This window comes from Pelophylax lessonae (assembly GCF_965119305.1).
Source record: "Pelophylax lessonae genome assembly, chromosome: 5".
Lineage (NCBI taxonomy): Eukaryota > Metazoa > Chordata > Amphibia > Anura > Ranidae > Pelophylax > Pelophylax lessonae.
This window is the reverse complement of record NC_138772.1, coordinates 325,440,898-325,461,536: the sequence shown is the minus strand read 5'-3', so window position 1 is coordinate 325,461,536 and position 20,639 is coordinate 325,440,898. Positions and strand designations below refer to the sequence as shown.

The 20,639-nt window shown below is 46.2% G+C and overlaps 1 protein-coding gene across 1 annotated transcript in view; it reads right to left on the bottom strand.

Moving 5' to 3' along the window:
• Positions 1 to 20,639, bottom strand: part of FARS2 (phenylalanyl-tRNA synthetase 2, mitochondrial) — a 697,584-nt gene that overhangs the window by 482,710 nt on the left and 194,235 nt on the right. The window lies entirely within an intron of this gene.

Here is a 20,639-nt window from a genome sequence, read left to right as displayed (position 1 = left end):
ACCTGCGTTTTCTATGAACTGTCTTTAATTGTGGTATGTTCATTAAACTGCAACTCCACCCAATGCTGAAATTCTGAAACCTGTGTTTTCTATGTACTGTCTTTAATTGTGGTATGTTCATGTTTTCCCATCTGTAGACTGTTCCTTGCAATGTTTTCTGAACTTTAATTTATAACCTTTTATAGCCTTTAACCTTTAGAGTCATCTCTTAGATGTCTTTTCTAAATTTTTCTGAAGTGAAAGTCCTGCTCTGTCTGTCCAGCCTTAATTATCAATTCCTGATTGGTTAATTGGATAGCCCCCATCCCAGGTCTAAGAGTATAGTACAGCATCTCTTGGGCAAGGCTGCTTTTTGGGGGCTCATTCTCAAAGTGGGGCGATTTCTATAAGTGGACGCACTTCTGAATCTGCACTATAGAGATTGCACAAAGTGAATGAACAAAGGAAAGGCTGAGATAAACACAATACAGATTACAGGTGACCACATTCACCCCTTCAGCTCTAGCTCCTTGTAACATGTACTCTATACCACTTCTTCTGACAGTCGTGTCCTCTATCCTTAAACTCTCTCTCCTTCACCCCTCTTCTCCACCCCACAGCTTATATAGATCTCCCTCACTTCTGTCCTCACCTTATTACTGCACTCACCATCTCCTGCTACTTCTAAATCCACATGCACACAAAACCTCCAGGACACTGGGGCATGTCCATTCATATAAATCACACTCTCATATTACCACCCTCACCTTTCTGCTTCTCCTAACCTCTGGAGACATATCCCCAAACCCTGGGCCTCCAATATACCTGTACTTAACACACCCACTACCCTGCACCCTCTGGCTGCAGCCGAAATCAGCACAATCTAGTTTCCATCACTCTTCTTCCCAAGACCAGACTCCCTTTCTCTTGCGCCCTTTGGAACGCCCGCTCTGTCTGTAATAAACTCACCTCTCTCCATGACCTTTTTATCGCTAACTCATATAATCTACTTGCCATCACCGAAACCTGGCTTCATGAATCTGACACTACGTCTCCTGCTGCCCTATCCCAAGGTGGTCTTCTATGGACTCACTCCCCCAGACCCAATGGACGCAAGGGAGGGGGTGTTGGGATCCTTCTAGCCCCACATAGCACCTTTCAAGTACTTCCCTACCTCTCTGTCACTCTCCTCATTTGAAGTACACTGCATTCGTCTTTTCTCCCGTTTCTCTAAGGATATCTGTGATCTACCACCCACCTGGACCAGTATCAACCTTTCTTGATGACTTCTCTGCCTGGCTACCCTACTTTCTCTCCCCCCCCCCCACAATCATTCTCGGCGACTTCAACATCCCGATTAATACTAACACTCCTTCCATTTCCAAACTTCTCAGTCTAACCTCCTTCTTTGACCTGAAGCAATGGATACATGCTTCTACTCACTCTGAAGGCAATATCCTTAACCTTGTTTTCTCCCACCAATGCACTCTGCACAACCTTTCAAACAATCCTTTCCCTCTCTATGATTACTACCTTATTAGTTTCACTCTCTCCCTCTCCTCCACCTCCTCTCCCGCAAGCTACCTTACAGTTACCCGCAGAAACCTACCCCATCTCAACCCTTCTCTTCTCTACTTTGCTACCGACCACCTCTATTACAAACTTGCACCCCTGTCCTGCACCAACCTAGCCACTTCTGTCTACAACGCTTCACTTTTAGCCTCCCTGGAAACACTGGCCCCCCTCATTACACACCGAATCAGGCCCCGTCCCCTTCAATCTTGGCAAACAGAAAACACTAGAAGTCTGAAAAAGCATAGCCGTGCTCTTGAGTGCCTATGGCGTAAGACTAAATCTCAGAAAGATTTCAACCAAAATAAATCTGCACTCCAAAAATACAATTCCAGTCTCCACATAGCCAAGCAGACCTATTTTATCACTCTCATTAACAGCTTGTCATCTCGCCCCCGCCAACTCTTCGCTACCTTTAATTCTTGACTCCGTCCTCCACTGCCTCCACCCACTGATTCACTCACTGCCCAGGAGATTGCCAACCACTTAAAACAAAAGGTTGATACAATCCGTAAGGAGGTCATTGCAGTTCACATACATTCCATGCTTTATGCTTCATGCCCACAGGTGCGATCACTACTTCCCTCATTCAACCCCACCACTATAGACGAGGTTGCTAAACTACTTGCTAATGTCCACTTAACCACCTGCCCTCAGGATCCTGTTCCCTCGCAAATGCTATGTTCACCCTCTGGCCCTAGTCTACGCTCTCTAACCCACATCTTCAACCTCTCCCTCTCTTCGGGCATCTTCCCCAACTCTCTAAAACATGCACTAGTCAGTCCCATACTTAAAAAGCCCTCAATGGACCCAACTGATCTGAACAAACTACGCCCTATTTCGTTGCTCCCCTTTTTATCCAAACTCCTTGAACGTCTTGTCTACAACCAACTGTGCGACCACCTTGCCGAGAATAGCCTCCTTGATCCCCTTCAGTCTGAATTTTGGCCTCAACACTCCACTGAAACTGCGCTCCTAAAACTAAATAAACGATCTACTAACGGCCAAAACCAATGGACACTATTCTGTACTCCTCCTCCTGGACCTTTCTGCTGCCTTTGATACGGTTGACCATCCCCTCCTCCTCAAAAAACTTCATGCCTTTGGTATCCGCGACTGTACTCTTCACTGGCTATCTTCCTACTTATCAAACCGCACCTTTAGCGTTACTCACAATTCTACTTCCTTCTCTCCTACCTTCTCTGTTGGGGTCCCCCAAGGCTCTGTTCTTGGACCTCTCCTATTTTCAATCTACACCTCCTCTCTGGGTCAGCTGATAGCCTCCCACAGCTTCCAATAACATCTCTACGCTGATGATACACAAATCTATTTATCCACCCCTAAGCTCTCTCCCTCAGTCTCCGCACATATCACTAATTTACTATTTGATATATCGGTCTGGATGTCACACCACTTCCTCAAACTCAATCCATCCAAAACCGAACTAATAATTTTTCTTCTACCACGTGCCCCTTCCCCTGATCTCTCTGTCAATATTGATGGCATTACTATCAGCCCATCCCCGCATGCCAAGGTCCTAGGCGTTGTCCAGGACTCTGAACTCTCCTTCAAGCCCCACATCCAATCGCTATCCAAATCTTGCCGCCTTAACCTCCGCAACATCTCCAAAATACGCCCCTTTTTAACCAAAGACACAACAACGCTCCTAGTTCACTCCCTGGTCATCTCACGCCTCGACTACTGCAATTCCCTGCTCATTGGCTTACCTCTACACAGGCTTTCCCCACTTCAATCCATCATGAATGCTGCCGCCAGACTCATGCACCTTACCAAACGCTCAGTGTCCGCTGCCCCTCTCTGGCTTCTGCTCACCCAACGAATTAAATTCAAAATACTAACAACATCTTACAAAGCCATTCACAGCTTAGCCCCCAACTACTTCACTAACCTAGTCTCAAAATACCAACCTAATCGCTCTCTTCGTTCCTCTCAAAACCTCCTGCTCTCTAGCTCCCTTGTCACCTCCTCCCACGCTCGCCTCCAGGACTTTTCCAGAGCCTCTCCAATCCTGTGGAACTCCTTACCCTTATCGGTCCGATTATCTCCTACTCTATTCGATTTTAGGCGATCTCTGAAAAACCGCCTTTTTTTTCACTTGACCCTCCCTTCTAGACTGTAAGCTCTAACGAGCAGGGCCCTCTGATTCCTCCTGTATTGAATTGTACTGAAAATGTATTGTCTTCCCCCACATTGTAAAGCGCTGTGCAAACTGTTGGCGCTATATAAATCCTGTATGATAATAATAATATTTTAATTTGTTCAATTTTATTGTACTACATTTTAAGGGAAAACTCTTTCCTACATTTTTCAACAAAGTTGATTCATTGTGCGTTAGATGCATTTTATGATTTTGTTAACATGTTATCATTTCTTTCTATGCAAGCATGTTTTGCAACATGTCTCAGAACAGCACCATGGAATTTGCTGGGATGTGGAATGTGTGGTAGATATGCTGAAAAACCTACAACTACCTAAAATGCTTGATTATGCCCCTTTTAATGCTATCTCTGAAGGCTGAAGGTCTAGGCACTTGATAACATTGACTGGTTGGCTGATCTGAGTCGCTTGTGGCCCGTACACACGATAAGAAAATCGTACAAAAAATATCGCTTTCGAGGCAATCGTACGATAATCTGACCGTTAGTACACAGCTTTCAAGAGCCGATCACAACAGTTCTTCCGATATTATTTGATGGGACAAGCACAACATTTTTTCTTGTACGCTACCAGATCGTACGATTTTCATTTAATCAGTATAGTTGTAATTTGAAAATATAATACAAATACACTGCAACACATTACATCACATTCCAACTTTTTACTGTCGTACGAGAATTATAATAATTTTAGTAATGGCTTAGACACCTGCAGCTGTTGTACATGGACACAGGAAACTGGTCTCACTGGCAGAATGCCAACTGCAGGGCACTCGCATAGAAAAGTGCATAAGAGACCATCTTAAAGGTGGAGCTCAGAACCTGCATGCAACATGGTGAGGGGAAGACAACCTGCAGAACAGTAACAACTGATCTGTATCCAGAGTATACAAAGCCCGTTCAGAGAGAGAAACACTCACAGGTCAGACTCCAGCCCGGGGTGTGTAAGAACCCAACAGAACTCTTATGGAATGCCCATGGAGATCGCACATCATCCATCAGTTCAAAGTAAGATTCCGCTTACAGGAGGGGGCAGTACCGATAGCCTAACAGGGCAATACCCACAGACTCAACGAGGCTAGGACCGTGGCCAGAACATCAGTACTCCCCAGGGACACAGGAACGAGACCATAGGGGGGTTGCCACCAGCAATAGAGTCCCTTTAGGGCCAAAAGACTGCGTACAGCACAACTCCTGACACCCTTCCAGGTGTAGAACCAGTGTTGAACACACCCTGGAGAAGCAGCCCTGCAGCACCCCATGACTACCCGGTAAGGGAGCAGGAAAAAAAGTGGACAGGGAGGCATGCATGTGACTCCTGATAAACAGAGGCCCATGGGACCACAAAGCAACAACGAAGTAGGTGGGGGCAGGCCACCATAGTATGTGGAGCTAAGGCGTGGGTCACTTGAACTCGAGAGGGTGGGAGCACATAGTGCCATCAGTGTCAGCTAGAAGGGTGAAAACCCTAACTCAACAAGCTAAGCGAACGTCCACTGCATGGTAAACAGAGAAAGGAAAAACTTACTGCGCTGTTGCACCAGTCCTTCCCTGGACAGCAGGATAGTACTGTATCCCACTATGCGGCTAATAAGGAATAGGTGCAGTGGCACTAAGGAGCCTTCACCCCCAGGGTGGGATGCAGCCTAGGCCACAAACCAACACTTAGACTGACCAACTCGCCAGAAGGCCACACCCGAGAAGGGGGGGGGGTTAAACGCAGAGAGAAAACATCAAAGGATGCTGCACACCTCACGAGAGGCCCTGGATCAGCCAGGCCACTAGTAGACCGGGAAAACCTGCACCAAATGCAGACTCGACAAAAGGGTTGAGACCCCAATGTGAGTCTGTGACACAAATTTGGGGTCAAAGCAAGGGGCAAGGCCTACCTGCAAACAGCAGGCAGGTGACCAATTCCGGATGGATGGGGGCCCCGCCACCCAGTGGCATAGTGTGGGTTGTCAGCGCCTGGGGCAAGGTAAGTAATTTGTGCCCCCTACACAAATCTACTAGACCACTATACTGACACCTACACAGACCTAGCCGATCACTAAACAGACCTACCTTATTCCTACACTGACCTACCTGATTACTATACTGACACCTACACAAACCTACCTGACCACTACACAGACACCTACAGAGACCTACCCTGTTCCTGCACTAACCAACCTGATCACTACACTGACCTACCAAAATTCTATACTAACACCTACACTGACCTACCTGATTTCTATACTGACAATTACACAAAATGAAATTAATGGGCTGCCTACATGCAGAACACAGGTAGCAATGTTATAAAGCTAGTCTCAGATCCTTCACATCACAATCCTGTCATTACATCAGTGTTCTCAGCCCCCTGCACATCACAACCCCCCCCCCCCCTTTCACATTACTGTCCTCAGCCCACCTTCATTTCCCCCCCCCTCACATCCTTTTCATCACCCCCCTTTACATTCCTATCCTTATGCCCCTTTATATCATGCCCCTCCTCCTTCACATTTCTGTCCTCAGCCCCCTCTGCATTCCTGTCCTTAGCCCTGTTTATATCCCCTCCCTTCCGCCTTTACATTCCTGTCCTCACCCCCCTACCCCTTTACATTCCTGTCCTCACCCCCCACCCCTTTACATTCCTGTCCTCATACCCAGTACCCCTTTACATTCCTGTCCTCACCCCCTACCCCTTTACATTCCTGTCCCCCACTACCCCTTTACATTCCTGTCCCCCACTACCCCTTTACATTCCTGATCCCCACTACCCCTTTACATTCCTGTCCCCCACTACCCCTTTACATTCCTGTCCCCCACTACCCCTTTACATTCCTGACCCCCCACTGCCCCTTTACATTCCTGTCCCCCACAACCCCTTTACATTCCTGACCCCCACAACCCCCTTACATTCCTAACCCCCTTACATTCCTAACCCCCCACAACCCCTTTACAGCTTTACCCCATCTTCAGATCCCTGTCCTCAGCCCCCCCCCCCCATCTTCAGATTCCTGTCCTTAACTCCCTGTCCTCAGTTCCACCTTCACAGCACCCTCAGCTTCCTCCACAATCCACATTACTCACAGAGGAGATAGCAGTGGAGTGGACAGCTCCACATGGATGGCAGCAAGCATGAAGCTGACATCAGAAGCAGGACAGCTCTGGAAGGAGAGCGGGATCTGCACAACTTTTTCAGGTAATCAGCTTGTGATTGGTTGCTAGCAACCAATCACCTGCGAGTTAACTTGAAGTCCCGCCCTCCATCCGGAGCTGTACTGGCTTTAATATCAGCCTCCTGCCTCCCTAGTCCCGCGGTCCATGCAGGGGCTTGCTCAGGATGGCTGAACAGGCTCCTAAATAGCAGCATGACACTGCACCCCCCCAGATTTTGCGCCCGGTGCGGCTGGCCCCCACAGCACCCCCCACGCTACGCCACTGCCGCCACCATAGCAAAGTCCCCCAGAAGCATGTCCAGGACATGAGAAGTTGCTTAGTTCTACAGAAAGGCCTCTTAAGGGGGAGATGTACTGGAAAGAGACTCAGGACCACAAATGACCACTCTAGATGGTCCCAGTACATTCAAAAGATGTATTGAAACAGACAGGCCAAGGAAAAACCCTAGTGAACCAGCACAAAGGGGCACCCTGAAAAGACTCATCTAAGAGACCGCCGATGCCTGTTCCCCAACATAAGGAGATGTGCAAACCTTTGACCCAAACGGTAACTACACCGGGACCTAGCTGACACATAACCATGCACATGAATGGTGCAGCAGACCTAACTGCCGCCACCCTGTTCCCCCACCAGACACAGATATGGTGGGGACCCATCCGGGTGATCGTGTAAGGTAACTGGGAGGGACCAGTGTATTTTTTCCCACAAAACTGTGTTTGAAAGACTTTTGCGCAAATACACTGTGACATAAAAGATTGCAACGATCACCGTTTTATTATCTAGGGTCACTACTAAAAAAAATATATATATATTTAATGTTTGGGGGTTCAAAGTATTTTTCTAGGAAAAAATATCGAATTTAACTTGTAAGCAACAAGTGTCTGAAAAAGGCTGGGTCTTTAAGAGGTTAAACTGCCCTCACTTACAGACAGAAGTTCATTTCTTTGATCTAAAACAGGCATGTCCAACCTGCGGCCCAGGACCGCAGGCAATGCGGCCCACCGCCCGCTGATGTTTTTTGTTTTTTTTTTGTTTTTTATTCGAAGGAAGTCGCGCCAGGGCCGCGGCGGCCGACTATTGCATTATGGGAATTGTAGTTTTTGATTCGGAGGAAGTCGCGCCAGTCCATTCCCAAATCTCAGAGGCAGGCAGAGGAAGGGCACGCCAGGGAGTTGGGACAAATGTGACTGGCTCGGGCTGCGGGGCTGAATGCTGGCTGCAACAGTACTTGACTTTAGGACAGGAGCATCAACCCCCCCAGGACTGGAGGAGGCCGTGCGAGTACCTGGAACTGAGCTGACAGCTGCCATCACTGATGTGAGAGACCCTGACATCCCCAGCCGACCCCTACATGATCATCCCATCTATCTCCCTCCCCCATTTACCCTGCCCCAGTGCCCACCCAGTAACCTCAAAAAAGCCCTCAACACTGTGGGTCCTGCTGGGAGATGGCCATGGCCTGTGGGTCCAGCTGGCCACAGGCCATGGCCAGCGACCAGCAGGACCCATAGGCCATGGCCAGCAGGACCCACAGTAGGCCATGGCCCCATGGGTCCTACTGGCCACTGGCCGTGGCCTGTGACCCACAGTCCATGGCCAGCTCCCAGCAGAACCTACAGGCTAGGGGGACCATCCGATTAGTGACCAGCAAGACCCACAGGTCAGTGGCAGGCAGGAGTCACAGGCCAAGGCCAAGGCCAGCGGCCAGCAGGACCCACAGGTTGGTGACCAGCAAGACCCACAGGTCAGTGGCCTGCAGGACCCAAAGGTCAGTGGCCAACTGGACCCACAGACCATGGCTAGGGGCCAGCTGGGCCCACAGGTCAGTGACCAGCAGGACCCACAGGTCAGGGACAAGCAGGACCCACAGGTCTGTGGCCAGCTCCCAGCAGGACCCACTGGCTGTGGGTCAAGCTGGGAGCTGTTCGTGGACTTTTGGATCCTGCTTGCCACTGACTTTTGGGTCCTGCTGGATGCTGGCCATGCCCTGTTTCTTCTGGAAGCTGACCATGGCCTGTGGGACCTGCTGGCCACTAGCCTAGGGGGTGACCAGATGTCCCTAGTTTTGTGTCGCTTTGCAGGGATGATCCTGGGCAGGTGCACCGCAAGCTGGGGCAGAGGGGCTTCCAGGGCCAACCCTACCATGGGTCCCGCTGGACCCATTGGGCTGTTTTGGAGGGGAAGGGAGGGTGAGCGCTGGCGGATTACACAGAGCGGGGATCTCCCACTTACCTGGAGGCTGCTGTCATGTGGCGTCCTGCCTCCTGGACTGGCTCCTATGATAGACAGAACACTGTGTAGCTCTCCTCTCTCTAATCCCCATGCACTGAACAGGCTGCATTTATGGACACTGGTGATTCTGAGCTTATGGGCATCAAGCTGCATTGATGGGCACTGATGAGGCTGAGCTGATGGGCACTGACGAGGCTGGGCTGATGGGCACTAATAAGGATGAGCTGATGGGCACTGATGAGGATGAGCTGATGGGCACTGATTGTAACGCTCCTGCGTTTTTGTTATAGGCTGGATTTGCAGCTGCAAAATCTCCACTCAGTAGTCATGTAGAGATGTGTTGAATACCAGATCCAACTCTCCAGGACTCATCACCGTGGGCCTGTCAGCTTCAACATACAGATATATACACACTCAATGAGATGTTCCTGGAGTGATAGGATGTATATGATAGTATGAAGGTGATGTGCTGAAGGGACAGGTGTGAACAGTGACAAGGATGGTAAGCACTTGATAGGTTTGTACAGGAGAGTTCAAGATGGTATTTAGGAATGCAGATAGGTTAGTATCGAGTATGCTAACAGGTTGTGAGGACAGCAGATGACAAATACAGGATAGACTAACCCAGTGCAAGGATAGATAGTAGTAGACAGGAGAGCTAGCAATCTATGCAGCAGTGCAGATAATAGATGGTAGTAGACAGGAGAGCTAGCAATCTATGCAGCAGTGCAGATGATAGATGGTAGTAGTCTCAAGAGCTAGCAATCTATGTAATAGAGCAGATGATAGGATAGTATGGATAGGTAGTAACAGTCCTTAATGCAATAGTAGTAGTGTAAGTTATGGAGGTTTCCCCTGCGGGGTACTTATCACTATAGTATAGTAGTAGAAGGGTCCGGTGATGAGGAAGTGATCCAGTAGCGAGATACAGGGATCAGTAGCGAGGTTCGGGTCTGAGGAAGTGATCCTGGTAGCAAGATACAGGGATCTGTAGCGAGGTTCCACAGCGAGACACGCTTGTAAGCATAGATGCAAGGCAGGTTGAACGAGTGAAGGGTGAAAGCAGCATGCCAGGAGTGATCGGGTGGCGAGACACAGGATCAGATATGGAACAAGTTCAGGTAGCGAGATACAGGAGCGAGTAACATCTGGTATGCTGACTTCAGACAGGGACGATCCAACCATGACGGCATCGGTCTTAAAGGTGTATGCGCACCTACCAGAAGAGAATGGTGGGACGCATACACGGAATGGAAAGTGGAATAAGGGTACCAGAGGTACCAGAACATTACAGTAACCCCCCCCCCTTAAGGCCGGCTCCGGAAGGCCTCTAGAACTGGTTTTTCCGGGTATTTCGAGTGAAAATTGCGAATCAGTCTAGGGGCATGTATATCAGAGGTATCCAGCCAGGTGTCGTCTTGGGGCCCATAGTTCTTCCATCGTACTAGATATTGGAGTCTTCTTCTGTGGATACGAGAATCCAGAATCTCCTTTATCTCATATTCTTCTCCGCCTTCAACTTGTACAGGAGGTGGAGGTGGGATGGTAGGCCTTATTCCTTGGTTAGGAACATGTGGCTTCAATAGCGACACATGGAAGATGGGATGGATCTTGAGATCTGCCGGTAAGGTGAGCTGTACTGCAGCTTTTCCAATTAGTTTCCTGATTGGGAAGGGTCCCAAGAATAAAGGCCCAAGCTTTTTGCTAGGGATCTTTAATCTTAAATTTTTTGTTGCCAAACGAGGTCCCCAATAACATACTGAGGAGAAGGTCTTCTACGAAGGTCGTAGTACCTTTTTTGTTGACTATGAGCGTGTGATATGGTAGTATTGAGTAAACCCAAAGAGTCTTTTATTTGGGTAAGGTAATCCGAGGCTACTGGGTTACTCGATGGCAGGATGCGTGGTGGAAGAAGAGTGGGATGAAACCCATAGTTCAAGTAGAACAGACTTTGCTTCGTAGTACTGTGGGTTGCGTTGTTGTAAGCAAATTCCGCTAGAGGAAGGAGATCCACCCAATCATCCTGCAGGTATGATGTGTAGCAGCGTAGATATTGCTCAATGCACTGGTTGACTCTTTCAGTCTGTCCGTTGGTCTGAGGATGGTAGGGAGAAGTGAGCTTTCGCTCAATGCGTAAAATTTGACAAAGTGCTTGCCAAAATTTAGAGATAAATTGTGAACCACGGTCGGACAAAAGAGTCTTTGGAATTCCATGCAACTTGAACACATGTTTCATCAGTAGTTCCGCTGTTTGTTTGGATGAAGGTAGTCTACGGATAGCAATGAAATGTGCCATCTTTGTCAAGTGGTCCACTGACACTAGGATGGTATTAAATCCTTTGGAAGGTGGTAGTTCTACTATGAAATCTAAGGACACAACTTCCCATGGAACCTGGGGTATTGGTAGACTACAAAGTAGTCCAGATGGTTTTGTAGTGTCAATTTTGGACCTTGCACAGATGTCACATGAAGAAACAAATTTTTGTACAGACGTCTTCATATCAGGCCACCAAAACTGCCTGGTGAGCAAATTAAAGGTTTTCGTCATACCCATATGTCCTGCCATGGATACATCATGCGATAACTCCAAGATCTTGGTGCGCATAGTAGGGGGTATGTAAAGTTTGTCATTGTAATAGAGGAAGCCTTCTGCATCAGTACTTAGTTGTGGTGGAGGTGAATCCATTCCTATACTGTGCAAAATCTCTTCCTTCAAGGATCGGACAACACCAATAATGCGTTCATAGGGTATTATGGGAATGGAAGGGATTTCGGTGCAGTTATCTTCGGTTAGTCGTGATAGCGCATCCGCTTTTTTATTTTTGTCTGCAGGCGTATAGGTCACTAAGAAATTAAATCTTAAAAAGAATAATGACCATCGTACCTGCCGGTGGGAAAGAGTCTTGTTAGTCTGGAGGTATTGAAGGTTTTTATGATCTGTATATATGAGTATTGGTAACTGGGTACCTTCGAGCAGATGTCGCCAATTCTCCAGTGCCAATTTTATGGCAAGCAACTCCTTTTCACCCACTGGGTAATTCACCTCTGGGCTGCTTAGTGATTTTGAAAAGAAAGCAACTGGGTGGAGTGATGAAGTGTTTGTTGGTCGTTGGGAGAGAACTGCTCCTACTGCCATATTTGACGCATCTACCTCTAGAATATATTGGAGGGATGGGTCTGGATGGCGTAGTATGGGAGCAGGAGTGAAGCTTGATTTTAACAAGCAGAAAGCTTGATTTGCTTCTTCTGACCATTTGAATGTTTTTTTTTATACTTGTCAGTTGTGTGAGAGGTCTCACAATGGCGGAAAAGTTCTTGATGAACTTCCTATAGAAGTTCGAGAATCCTAGGAATCGCTGTAGGGCCTTACGAGTTGTTGGTATAGGCCAGTCTAGAATACAGGATATCTTACTCATATCCATCTTAATTCCAGTTTTGGATATGAAGTATCCTAGAAATAATATTTCTTCTTTATGAAATAGGCATTTTTTTAATTTCACGTATAGACTGTGTGAGAGCAGTCTGGACAACACAAGTCTTACATGTTTTATGTGTTCAGGCATAGATCGAGAATAGATAAGTATATCGTCTAGGTATACTACAACACAGACATCAAGTAAGTCTCTAAAGATGTCATTTATAAATCTTTGGAAAGCTGCGGGAGCATTACATAGCCCGAATGGCATCACAAGGTATTCGAATAGTCCGTATCTGGTTCTGAATGCTGTTTTCCACTCATCCCCGTCACGGATTCGGATTAGGTTGTATGCCCCTTTCAGGTCTAATTTGGTGAAATAAGTAGCCCCACGCACTTGTTCAATAAGTTCAGGGATAAGCGGCAAAGGATAGCGATCCTTTATCGTAATCGTGTTTAATTGCCTATAATCGATAATAGGCCTGAGACTGGAATCCTTATTGCGGACAAAGAAAAGTCCTGCAGCAGTGGAAGAAGTAGAGGGTCTAATGAACCCTTTTGTCAAATTCTCATCCAAGTATTCCTTGAGATGAGAAAGTTCATCCTGTGAAAGGGGATAAACATGACCGAAAGGCAATTTGCTGTTAGGGAGTAGATCGATAGTGCAATCGTAATCCCTATGGGGAGGCAACACTTGAGCATTTTTCTCAAGGAACACTTCGGACAGATCCTGATAGCATAGTGGTGCAATTTCATCTGACACCACAGACAGAATCTTCCCATAAGATGGGAGGTTACACGTATTCTCACAATAGTGAGAAGGGAAAACCAAAGTCCATTTTTTCCAATCTATGATTGGTTGGTGTGTGTGTAACCAGGGAAGTCCCAAAATAATAGGAAAATGGGGTGAGGATAGTATATCAAAAGTGATGGTCTCCACATGTGACTCGTTGGTAGTGGCAAGGAGTGCCTGTGTCTGGTTGGTGATTGGACCAGAAGACAGTGGAATACCATTAATGAAACTAACAGAAACAGGCTTAGATTTTGAAATAATAGGTATTTTATTTAAGGTAACAAAGCGTGTATCAATATAGTTTCCACAAGATCCAGTGTCGACCATAGCCTTGGTGGTGATCCTAGTTTGGTCCCACTGTAATATTAAATGAACAAAAAAGATAGGGGTTGGAAAAGGAAGTCGTTAATCCTCCCAGCAAGACATGTGAACACTCACCCTCTTTTTTGCGAACAAGGGGACAGGTGCTTATCAAATGATCCGGGGATGCGCAATACATGCAGAGATTTCTGGATGTTCTTCTAGCTCGTTCAGTAGTCGTTAAGGTGGGCGTATGGTTCCTACATCCATGGGAGTAGGGTCAACGGCCGAAATAGACAATGGCATTCCCATCTTTTCAGCCCTTCTTTCTCGCAGTCGTCTGTCGATGTTGATACTAAGTTGTATCAAGGCCTCCAAGGTGCCAGGTAAATCTGCTCGGACGAGCTCGTCTTTAACAGCTTCCGATAACCCGAGTCTGAATTGAGTTCGCAAAGATGTGTCATTCCACCCTGAATCAAGGGTCCATCTTTTGAACTCAGATACAAAGTCTTCTACAGGTCTCCTTCCTTGTTTCAAGGCCCTCAACTGCATATCAGCAGTACTCTGCCTATTGGGGTCATCGTATAAGCTGGTGAGTTCCGCTAGGAATAAAGAATAGGTGTTGAGAATCTGATCATTATTCTCAAAGAGAGAGTCTGCCCAGGCCCGTGGATCACCCGTCAAGTATGAAATAACGGTACAGACTTTTATTTGATCAGTGGGGTATGTACGAGGCTTTAACAAAAAAAGCAATTGACATGCGTTTTTGAATTCCCGAAATTTTTTCCGGTCACCTGTAAACACTAGAGGAGGGTTTATTTTAGGTTCAGGAGGCTGAACAGCAGTAAGCCGTGAGAGCTGGGTTACCTGCTGTGTTAGAGTCTGATTCTTTTCTTGTACGTCAGTCAGAGCAAGTATTAACGCTTTTACTTGTTGTGTTAATTGTGTCACTTGAGTGGGTAATTCTGCTGAATCCATTTTAAGGTTCGTTCAATCTGTAACGCTCCTGCGTTTTTGTTATAGGCTGGATTTGCAGCTGCAAAATCTCCACTCAGTAGTCATGTAGAGATGTGTTGAATACCAGATCCAACTCTCCAGGACTCATCACCGTGGGCCTGTCAGCTTCAACATACAGATATATACACACTCAATGAGATGTTCCTGGAGTGATAGGATGTATATGATAGTATGAAGGTGATGTGCTGAAGGGACAGGTGTGAACAGTGACAAGGATGGTAAGCACTTGATAGGTTTGTACAGGAGAGTTCAAGATGGTATTTAGGAATGCAGATAGGTTAGTATCGAGTATGCTAACAGGTGGTGAGGACAGCAGATGACAAATACAGGATAGACTAACCCAGTGCAAGGATAGATAGTAGTAGACAGGAGAGCTAGCAATCTATGCAGCAGTGCAGATAATAGATGGTAGTAGACAGGAGAGCTAGCAATCTATGCAGCAGTGCAGATGATAGATGGTAGTAGTCTCAAGAGCTAGCAATTTAGCAATTTATGCAATAGTGCAGATGATAGGATAGTATGGATAGGTAGTAACAGTCCTTAATGCAATAGTAGTAGTGTAAGTTATGGAGGTTTCCCCTGCGGGGTACTTATCACTATAGTATAGTAGTAGAAGGGTCCGGTGATGAGGAAGTGATCCAGTAGCGAGATACAGGGATCAGTAGCGAGGTTCGGGTCTGAGGAAGTGATCCTGGTAGCGAGATACAGGGATCTGTAGCGAGGTTCCACAGAGAGACACGCTTGTAAGCATAGATGCAAAGCAGGTTGAACGAGTGAAGGGTGAAAGCAGCATGCCAGGAGTGATCGGGTGGCGAGACACAGGATCAGATATGGAACAAGTTCAGGTAGCGAGATACAGGAGCGAGTAACATCTGGTATGCTGACTTCAGACAGGGACGATCCAACCATGACGGCATCGGTCTTAAAGGTGTATGCGCACCTACCAGAAGAGAATGGTGGGACGCATACACGGAATGGAAAGTGGAATAAGGGTACCAGAGGTACCAGAACATTACACTGATCAGGCTGCATTGATGGACACTGGTAAGGCTGCATTTATGGACACTGGTGAGGCTGAATTGATGTACATTGATGGGCCAGCACTACCTGCCAGCAGTAACCGCCAGCACTACCCACCAGCAGTAACCACCAGCATTACCCTCCCATAGCAGTAGCCACCAGCAGTCTGCAAAATAAGTAGAAAAGGTATGTGCATTAGCGTGTGTAAATTGTTGCAATATGTTTTTTTAGTTGTGTTTTGTCATAATATGTCATGTCCTTGTTCATACATGTATGAATAAGGACATGACATTTTCTGGCTGCCTAAGTCATATGTGCTAGGGGTGCAACTAGCCCCCCCGCACATAACTGTATATATCCCAGCATGTGCAGTGATTCTGACTCTAACCTCCATGACCCCTTCAGTGATTTGAAGTGGTTATGGTGGTAGGAGTGATCCTTTAATATCTCTCAGAAGAAGTATAACCTCTGTATACTGATTCCATTTTATTTGATCATCCTCTAGTTGTGTTAAATTAGTGCGGGGGGGGGGGGGGGGCGGCGGCGTGGGAAGGGAGCGGCCGCGTTTTATTACTTCTATACCTTAACTATAGTATATAATTTATATGCGGCCCGAGAAAATTTCTCTACACTCAATGTGGCCCAGAGAGGTTGGACACCCATGATCTAAAAGAACAAAATGATACATTGTAAAATATTGTGTTCATAGTTATCTTAGCAGCCTTAACAATGTTGATAAACATTTGCAGGAGGCTCTTTTTTTTGATAGCTGTGAGTGAGCAGAGAGCAGCTCTGTAAGAATCAAGGACATGCCGTTTTAAGATCGTGATGGGTGGTGAATTGAGATTGCAATTTTTTAACGGTTAATTGTTCAGCTCTAGTTCCCGCTAGACGTTTAACTCGCTGGCCACCCCATTCAGGATGGGGCCTTGTCGCGGCCGACACAGCGCGTAGCTAAAGGTCTGCGCGTACTTGTTAGCCAGACTGAGGTGACTACAAGGATCTAGATTTAGATTATCCAGCCTGTCGCCCAGCCCGGCTTTTGATAATAGTAATGATAATGATAGTGATGATAGTGATGATAGTAAAAAAAATAACCCATAAAAAGAAAAAAACCTTTAGAACCACAGGTCCTGGCAGGGAGCTAGGTCCCTTCTTCTCACTAGGTAGAAAAAAAAACTGAGCTGTTAATGGCAGAGGAGGTTGACTATCAGCCAGGACTGCCCATAGGCAGTTACTGTTATTTTTTTCTGCCTAGTGGCCTGCTCCTGTAGGTGGCGATATAACCCAATGGTCAAGAATAAGGAGGAGCCGTGTCCGTCAATGAACGTAGGAGAAATTGTTCAATGTTCAATGAATATTCTGGAGCTCCAAGTAGTTTGGTTGTCCCTGCAATTCTGGATCAGGATTTAGTTGGACAACACAGCACAAGAGGCATACAACAACCAATATGGAGAAAATAATCAGGAAGGAACCAGACATCTTGCTGAGGCAAGAGAGGTAGAAATGTTTAGCCTGAACAGAACTGTATGTTCCAACTTTGTCAGTCACTCACATTCCAGGTGTGAACACCTAGCAGGCAGACCATCTCAGCCTGCAGCACCTGAACTGGGGGGAGGGTAGGGGAGGGGGGATGTTCCCTACATCCAGGAGTACTTCAGAACCTGTGTCACCGGTGAGGAATGCTGGATGTAGACTTACTGGCTTCCAGGTTTAACAACAAACTGGACAGATTTGTATTCAGATTCACTGGTGGAAGAGGTGGATGCTCTTAAGGCATAGGTCTGATAGCAACATGGGATCACTATACTCTGATCTATGCCTTTGCTCCTATGAAACAACTTCATTTTTTACTCTGCAGGATCTTGCTGGAAGGCATTCCGGTGATTTCCATAGCTCTGGACTGGCCCAAGTGGATATGGTACTCAGACATAATCAAACCATTGGAAGAAACCCAATGGGCTCTTCAAGAGCAACCAGATCTCCAATCCTAAGGACCAGTTTACCACCCTCCTCCAAGATTGCTGGCTTTAATGGCATAGCTGTTGAAGCCCAGGTCTTGAAGGACAGGGGTCTTTCTAATTTGGTAATTCTCACATTATTTAAAGCCAGGTATTCTACCTCCTTCAAGGTCTACTATTGCATACGAAGGACAAACAGTAACTAGCCTGGTGCAAGAAAAGAAAGCTTTATCCCAGGAAACAGTCCGTGGGAAGAACCCTCACTTGTTTGCATTCAGACCCAGATCAGCATTTGCCCCTGGGCATCTTCAAAGAGCAAATCTCAGCCCATGCGATCTTATTCCAAAAACCGCTCACCTCTCTTTCACAGGTAGAGACATTTAAACAAAATGTTTCCCATGTCGCTACTCCCGTGCAACCACCTGTGACTCAATGGAATTTAAATCTTGTTCTGTCAGAACTTCACAGATCACCCACTCTTTGAACCTATAACGGACATTCCACTTTTATCCCTCACCCATAAGGTGGTTTCCTTGTTGCTATCACCTCTTGGAGATGTGTGTCTAAACTGGAAGCCCTGTCCTGTAAAGAATGCTACCTGGTCATTCACAAAACAGATGCTGATGGGACCTAGAGCTTCCTTTTTTCCTAAGGCAGTTTTGGCCTTTCACCTCAACCAGGACATTTTTCTTTTGTCTCTCTGTCTGACTCCAGTACATTTAAATGTAATTTCTCTTTACTGCCTGGATGTAGTTCATATTATGCAGGTTTATTTCCCAGCCACTGCTAACATTAGAAAGACTGACTCTGTTTTTGTCATTCCCATTAGGCAGAACCAGCTACTCAATCCACCATTTTTGTCGTGACAGATCATTATTATCAAAGATCCAGTTCTACACTTTATTGTTTAAGCTCATTCTGCTAGATCTTGGGCAACCGTTTTTCAGATCTGCAATGTTGCCACAATACCGGGACAAGGTAATCCATTGGCCAGAACAATGTTGCCAAACTGCGTTCCCCCCACAATGTGTAAGCCTAATTGAATTCAGAAACTGGGATCCCACTCCCAGCAGCCACCCGCTTTTCTTAGCATCAATGGACTGCTCCGGATCTGCCAATCAGATTACATATGGCTTCATTGTCCCCACTTGAGGTTTCTACATTGGTATGAATGGCTTTGCTTACCTTCAAACCCATCCATACACAATCAGTGGGTCCGAAGATATTAAAAGCCATTCATACCAGTAATCCCCAGAGCTGCTGTTGGGAAAGTTGGAGATGGGAAGAAGTGTTGTTAGGTCAGGAAATCACTTGGGACAAAACTGCTAGCTTGTAAATACAGAAGCACTGTCAGATTTGGACTTTGCAGGGTTTGGTTACTTGCCCCCATACTTATAATTTCTGCTGCCCTAACAGGAGCAGTCTTGAGAGAATGTGGCAAGAGGGGTAAAATGACAGGAGAAAGATGGCGGTTGAGGGTGGGTAAGCAAACCCTGCACAATTCCGATATGACAGCACTGCTGTATTAAGCGGCAGTGGTGTTTACAGGAATACAGACGCTCTACACTGGCAGGAAAGAGGAGCTAGAGGGGGAGGGAGAACACACCCTGCACCTCCTTCTGACTCTCTCCCCCGCACCACTTCCAGCACTCCGCTGTCAGTAGTAATGCTGCTGTCACTACTCCTGTCAGCCTGTAGCAGACAGAACTCACTACACTTCTGCCCCTACAATAAATCACTGCTCCCGAAGCAACTGCCGCTATGCACTCAGCCCTGGCTGCCACTTTGTCTTCAATTTTAAATGGCATGTTTTTTTATTGCTGTCTCTCTTCTGATCGGTAATTCACCCTCTCCATATGTTCTTGAAACTTCAAAATGTTATGGATCCCTCCAGCACAACAGGTTCCTGTGACAAATCGCTGAGAAGGGACCCCCCACCACCACCCCAACTTTGGAGAGAATCCCTCTCACTTACTGTTGGACCTCCTAGACAACAACAATAAAAAAATTATCAGACAGTCTAGCCATTTTCTACGCAATCCTATTAGAAAACAAACAAGCAAAAAAACTATTTTGGATCCAGATGCACTTTTTCTGCTATGACGTTCATTATTATTAAAAACAGTAACAAAATATTGACAATGTTGCCAACAATGAGTCAATACTTGTTCACAATTCTATCAATCACTTTGAAATCAGTAAAACATTTACGTGAGAGGGATGTTCATGTGATTGCCAAACGATGATTAATATTCTTCTGTGCGAGCAAATTTTCAGGGAGGAGATATTGAACATTTAAAGCATACATATATACCTGTGATAGTCCTATGCATGTAGACACATAAGAAGCCAGTGCTGTCTGGCATGTTCTTATCGGCTGCATTCAACCTTGTCTGAACAAGCAGTTGTCCAGTGTATAAGACATCTTTCTCTTCCTACACAGCTATCCTAACACACCCTTGTATTGTCATTCATTCAATAAAACAAAGACTCACCTGACCTCTGTAGCTGCCGACACTATGGAGCAATTCACACAAGGGAAACAGTGAAGTCCTTCAAGTCAGTTGTCAGCACTCTGCTTATCCCCTCTTTCTGAGCACCTGCTCAATGTTCTCATTAAAATGGAACTAAACTGTATCTGATCACCACAAACTTAAAATGTTATTTAATACATTTTTAATATTCAAAGCAAACTCACCATCCACCAATGTCACTGTGCTTTGTTTTGTTAAGAAATCACTTAGAAAAACACCTCCTAGCATTTTTAGCTGCAGCCATTTTGAGTAAGGGCAGATGATTCAAGTAGCATTTATTTCCTTGAATCCATGTTCCTTTAGCTCAGGCATGCAGGCAGGGTGGCATTCTTATTTGATTCAAGAACAAAAATGCCCAGGAAGACTCCTGGGATGTATGATATAATTTTGGCCTAGGTCAGAAACCAGGAAGCAACTAAAGAAATACCTTCCTACCTATTTACTAATGCTAGCAACATAACAATTAAAAATAGG